The following is a 6536-nucleotide window of genomic DNA, read 5'->3' as shown; positions in this document are numbered from 1 at the left end:
TGGTCGGACATTCACACCTTCGTACAGCGGAACACCTCCGCTCCCTCTTTTGATGGTGTATGTTCGGGCATTCAAACCTTTTCTTACCCGCTTTTTCCAAACTATGGTCGGCTATTCACAGCTTCCTCTCCACCATACTTGTATGGTGGAATATTCACACCCACTTGCATCCGAAGACCTCCGCCCTAAATTTTGTTGATATTTAGTCGGACATTCGCACCTTACCCGCTTTTGGAAAACTATGGCCTTCTTGCAGCCAAACACCTCTGATCTCGCTTTTGATGATGTAAGGTTGGGCATTCAGACCTTGCTTCACCTGCTTTTCACCAAATATAGTCGGACATTCACACCTTCTTGCAGCCGAACTCTTCCGCTTTTAGTGTTCTATGAGGCATTCACATATTTTTTTTCACCGTATTTTATAGATTATGGTTGGAAATTCTCACCCACTCTCATCCGAAGACCTCTCCTCCCGCTTTTGTTAATATTCGAACCTTTTCTTACCCGCTTTTTACAAATTATAGTCGAACATTCACACCTACTTGCAGCTGAATACTTCCGCTCCACCTTTTAGGTATGTATGGTTGGCATTTGCACCTCTTTTTATACTGATTGCTGAAGATTAAGTTGTACTTTCTCAAACTACAACATTTTTTTATTTGTTGAAACTTGATTTGAAGTGGATAAATAAGGAGGACAAACAGTTTTAAGTCAGGCTGATAGAAGGAATTAATTTTATAGCAAAATCTGTACTTCGTCATATGTCGAGAGATGCTTATTGCTGAAGAAGTTCTTTCTCATTCTACAAAGTACAACGTTGTTTATCGTTGAAACTTGATTAGACATGAATAAATATGAAGGACAAAGCAGTCTTAACTTGGTTTGAGTTAAGGAATTCGTTTTATAGGAGAATCCGAATTCGTGCATAACTCATAAAATAGAGCTTATTTTCGGATTCCTGAAGAATGATTCTGGCCTATCAACAAATGTGGGATCTAAACTCTAGTGCTTCCTCTAAAATAATTTCCTTTCTCAATTTAGAAATGTGTGGGTGTAAGTCACAACACCTGTGACACCAAAATGGCTTTCTTTTCTCTACACTCTGCACTATGAGCACACACACCAAATCAGAAAGGCTTTTTTCTCTCTTTTCTGCATTATGGACTGTGGGGACACAAAACCGCTCTCTCTCTTTTTTTTTTTATCGTGTGCCAGGGCGTTGTCTCATGTATTAGATTATGCTTAAGATACGAATGGGTTTATCAGTCACATCAGAATCCATACATACTGATCCTCCCGTAATAAAATGGTCGGATCTTATCAAACACACTTTGTTTCTTGTGACAATCAAGTCAGCAAAACAGCGTATACACGTCAAGACACTGAATCAAGTTTGCCACAAGAACTCATAAGTTTGGCAGTATTGCTCTGCCATCAGCAATGATACACCCATTTTATTTTCGTGAGACATGTGCAAGCACCTGTTCATCTACTGTTCTATCACTATGAATTAGTGATCTATTATCAATAAGGATACTTCTACAACTACTATCAAAGTATGTCCGGACTTCTTATGTTGTCAGTTGCTATATATGAATAAGTGGGTAGCTACTGACAAGCATTAAGCATGTCACACAGCCCAAACATATAACATTTCAGGACACACCACACAGTTAACAACCACAGTGAAGCGTGTCAAAGCCCAAACATGTAACATTCAACAGGACACTTACACAACACATTCAAATCAAACAGTCAGACAACATACAAGAACATATACCCCAGCCGGCATTGCTCCCTGCCTATTTTCGTACAGCACACTATGTGTGCACACACCTTTATTCACAAACTCTTCAACTTATACTCTTTTACCGAAGCTGCTACAGCTCGATTGGCCAAATACCCTTAGATCCTATTTCGGTGAATTTGACATCTGCCTTGTATGTAACAGATTAGCGGTTTAGCAGTTTTAATTTAGTTTGAGTGAAGGAATTCATTTTATAGCAAAATCCGAAATCGTGAAGAACTAAGCTTATTCTCGGATTCCTGAATCTTTAGATTTGCTCTTTCTTTTACTGCAAAGTACAATGTTGAGCAGCACTAATGAGTTGTTTCTATTTTTGGCAGGCTTTACCTTTGCGGGTGAAGCCCTTTCTGTCTGTGCAAAAGAAATCTTCTTACTGTGCAGAGTGACTTCTCTGAGTAGAGTCGCCTTACTTGTTGCGACTGTGCCGATGTTCGAAGCTGGAGTGCAAAGTTGTTGCTTGAATGGTGCTTGCTGGAGCGTGCGGGAGTGCAAAGTTATACCATTTAAAAGGGCTGAAGAGTGCTCAGTGCAGCGGGTGGGCGACACTCTGGCCACCTTGAAAACCGAGGTTACATCCACTACCAGGGGCAGCCCAAGTTCTGCCGCAAGTGTGGTGAGCATGGGCACCTGGTTGAGGCTTGTACCAATGTGGGAAGAGCAGAGAAATTGGGCAAACTTTTGGAGAGTGTCCAAATGGCAGGAAATCTAATCTCTGTGGAGAATTAAATCACCTCTTCAGAGATTGCCCTAAATCTTTTGCCAACAAATTAAAGACGGTAAAGCCACAGTCAAGCCAACAAAGAGAAGGACCAAAGGTGGCAGTTGGTGAACAAAGTGAAGAGGTTGACCCAATAAATTCAAACTTCCCGCCAAAAGCTTGGATTGGAAGTGAGGAGCAAAAAGGGGAGGGGCCTGTAGAGGCCTCACCACTCAGTGTTGAAGTCTGTGAGAATTCACAGGCAGAGGGTGGAGCTACGCTAAATGAGGAGGAAGAGCAGACAGGTGAGTCTAGTGAAGATACTCACCTCCCCGAAGGTCAACAGCCGAAGAGGACGGCATCTGAGCCTCTGATTCCCCAGTGGTATCAGAGAAGAGGGGAAGGGTTAGGTCCCTTTCAGACAGTTCTTCAGTGGAAGAACCTAGAGTCTTCCCCTCCGACTCACCAAATGAGGTCTCCTTTTTAACTTCAGCTCTGCACTCGACCCCCAGGGACTCAAAGTTAAATGCAACATTGCGTCAGAGGCCAACACCAAGAGTCCGAAAAGGAAATATAGATCACCCTACTCACTTTTCACCTAAAGAAATGAAGGAAGAGCTAGTTTCCCAAGAAATAACCTGTGTGTAATTTGTTTTGATAACTTAGAAAAACGAAAATGACATACCTACTTTCCTTTATGCTTTTAATGGTTCTCACCTTCTCAACACTAAATGTGAGAAGTGTGAAATCAAAGACAAGAGCCCAGAGTATTTTATCCTTCTTAGACTCCATAAAATCAGATGTGTTTTTAATACAAGAATGTGGACTACGTTTTTTAAAAAACCATAGACAATGGGAGGAAATGTGGCCCCATTTATCGATATGGAGTGGCTCAAATCAAAATAAAAATGATGGTGTGGCCATTCTAATTAAAAATCCGCATGTTCTGGTGAAAGGTAGCACAGTGGTGAGAGACGGACGGGCACTTTTAGCACACTTGAATTTTATGGGGCAAGACTTTAACCTCTTAAATATTTATGGTTTCAATGGAAAAAATGAAAGGTATGACCTTTTAGAAGATATACAGCTTTACATGCTAGGGCAAGTACCTTTAGTTGTAGGAGGGGATTTTAACTGTATCTTGAGCAGGAAAGATAGAAAAAGAGCAGGGGTAGATTTTAAAGTGGATAAGACTTCGATTTTACTTCAGGGCATATGCAGGGATTTTAAGCTTACTGACTGTTTTAAAACCATGCATCCCAGAGAGGAGGGCTTCACCTGGTTTAGTCATGATGGCACCAGAACCTCTCGCATTGATTATTTCTTTACTAGAGATTGCCCACCCACTGATGTTAGATTAACCCCTGTTTTCTTTTCAGACCACCTTATGCTCTCCTGCACCCTTTCACCCCCTTCTGGTGTGACGGTAGGAAGTGGTCTGTGGAAACTCAACTGTTCCCTGTTGGAGGATGAAATCATAGTCAGTCAGTACAGGGAATGTTATAAAGAGTGGCAGACCCTTCAAGACCTCTACGAAACACATGCACAATGGTGGGAAATGGTGAAGGAAACGACCCAGACTTTTTTTAAACAGCAAGGTAAACGTAAAAAAAGGAAAGAGAATAGATGTATGATGGGACTACATAAACGCTTACAGCGCTACTTTAAACTAAATCAGTGTGGCATAGACTTTAAAGAAGAAATCAAAGATGTCAAAAAGGAAATGTCAGTTTTAGCAGAAATAAAGAGTAAAGGAATTTTTGTAAGAAGCAGGGAGCAGGAAATTGAGGAAGGTGAAAAAGAAAGAAAGTTATAAATAAAAAGGAGTGTATTCAAAATCTAAAAAGAGAAGATGGGTTTTTAACAAAATCCACACAAGAGATGATTGAAACTGTACATACCTTTTATAGTAACATGTACAAAGAGAAACCAGTGCACTTGGAAACATCGGCAGAAATCTTAAAATTCGTTGACAAAACCGTAAAAGAGAATGCACACTTGACACAGAATTTTACTGCTTTAGAGTTAAAAAAAATGCCTAACAGGTTTTAAGAGAAGTCGAGCTCCGGGTTTAGACGGGCTTCCTGCAGAATTCTATCTGACCTATTGGGACCTTTTATCATCAGACATTTTAGATGTTTTTAAAGATTTTGAAAAACTCGACCGACTGCCTGACAGTTTTAGAGTGGGAATAGTGACTCTACTTTATAAAAAAAATGATAAGACTGACCTAAAGAATTGGAGGCCCATCACACTTTTAAACTTTGACTGTAAACTTTTTAGCAAGGTTTTAGCGACACGGATGTCCTCTGTTTTAGAGGAGGTAATTCACCCAGACCAAGCTTGTGCCATCTCAGGGAGACAACTCACCGACAGCCTCGTACTGATTCGAGACATCATTGATTACGCTAGAGACAGAAACACCCGGCTTGTCATCTTAAATTTAGACTTTGAAAAAGCATTTGATCGGGTCTCGCATCAATATCTCTTTCAGGTGTTGCAGCCATCGAAAAGGGCCCGATTGTTCCTACTTGGTGAGCTTTGCTTGGTTGAGACGCTTGCCCCCCCCCCCCTGCTCCTCGGCTGACCAAGTAGAAACAATCTATTCGATGGCTGCCTTGTCTTGTAAGGCGACTCTACTCAGAGAAGTCACTCTGCAAAGTAGCAAGATTTCTTTTGCACAGACAGAAAGGGCTTCACCCGCAAAGGTAAAGCCTGCCAATAATAGAAACAACTCATTAGTGCTGCTCTCCACGGAAGTCTTTAGTAAAAGGCGAAAGACTTGTATGTTATGAAGAGAAACCAGAGTACGATTATCCGTCACTGCGGGAGCAGGGCATCAGGCTAGTTGGTATAGCCACCTTCCCCATGGTGAGCTTTGCTTGGTTGAGACGCTTGCCCCCCCCCCCCCCCCTTGCTCCTCGGCTGACCAAGTAGGAACAATCGGGCCCTATTCGATGGCTGCCTTGTCTTTTACTCTATGCAAAAGACAAGGCAGCAACAAAAACACCACGAGAATCCCGTATTGAGGCTTTGTTCTGACCGCTCATTCGGTGTCGCGTTTCTTTCAAGCAATTCTCCCGGTTAGCCGACACTCGGCTCGCTCCCATAGCCGTGTTAAAGTCTACTTCGCATTCACTCTCTTTTCTCTGCAGACTCTTGGGATTTTATCTATAAAATGAATTCCTTCACTGAAACTATGTTAAAACTGCTTTGTCGTTCATATTTACCATGTCTAGAAAGATTTAAACAAAAAAAACAACGTTGTACTTTGCAGTAAAAGAAAGAGCAAATCTAAAGTTTCAGGAATCCGAGAATAAGCTTACTTTCATGAGTGCTTCACAATTTCGGATTTTGCTATAAAATGAATTCCTTCACTCAAACTAAATTAAAACTGCTAAACCGCTAATCTGTTACATGTAAGGCAGATGTCAAATTCACCGAAATAGGATCTAAGGGTATTCGGCCAATCGAGCTGTAGCAGCTTCGGTAAAAGAGTATAAGTTGAAGAGTTTGTGAATAAAGGTGTGCGCACACATAGTGTGCTGTACGAAAATAGGCAGGGAGCAAGGCCGGCTGGGGTATATGTTCTTGTATGTTGTCTGACTGTTTGATTTGAATGTGTTGTGTAAGTGTCCTGTTGAATGTTACATGTTTGGGCTTTGACACGCTTCACTGTGGTTGTTAACTGTGTGGTGTGTCCTGAAATGTTATATGTTTGGGCTGTGTGACATGCTTAATGCTTGTCAGTAGCTACCCACTTATTCATATATAGCAACTGACAACATAAGAAGTCCGGACATACTTTGATAGTAGTTGTAGAAGTATCCTTATTGATAATAGATCACTAATTCATAGTGATAGAACAGTAGATGAACAGGTGCTTGCACATGTCTCACGAAAATAAAATGGGTGTATCATTGCTGATGGCAGAGCAATACTGCCAAACTGCCAAAGTTCTTGTGGCAAACTTGATTCAGTGTCTTGACGTGTATACGCTGTTTCGCTGACTGGATTGTCACAAGAAACAAA

The 6536-nt window shown here is 41.3% G+C and overlaps 1 non-coding gene across 1 annotated transcript; it reads right to left on the bottom strand.

Annotated features, from left to right (window-relative positions):
- Positions 1–5201: 5201 nt before the first annotated feature.
- LOC140285891 (U5 spliceosomal RNA) lies at positions 5202–5315 on the bottom strand. Its single transcript, XR_011910831.1, has one exon. It is a non-coding gene; the product is annotated as a U5 spliceosomal RNA (small nuclear RNA).
- Between the last annotated feature and the right edge of the window lie 1221 nt (positions 5316–6536).

Source organism: Leuresthes tenuis, unplaced genomic scaffold (genome assembly GCF_036924035.1).
Source record: "Leuresthes tenuis unplaced genomic scaffold, fLeuTen1.0.hap1 SCAF_63, whole genome shotgun sequence".
Lineage (NCBI taxonomy): Eukaryota > Metazoa > Chordata > Actinopteri > Atheriniformes > Atherinopsidae > Leuresthes > Leuresthes tenuis.
This window is presented reverse-complemented; position numbering and strand designations above follow the sequence as displayed.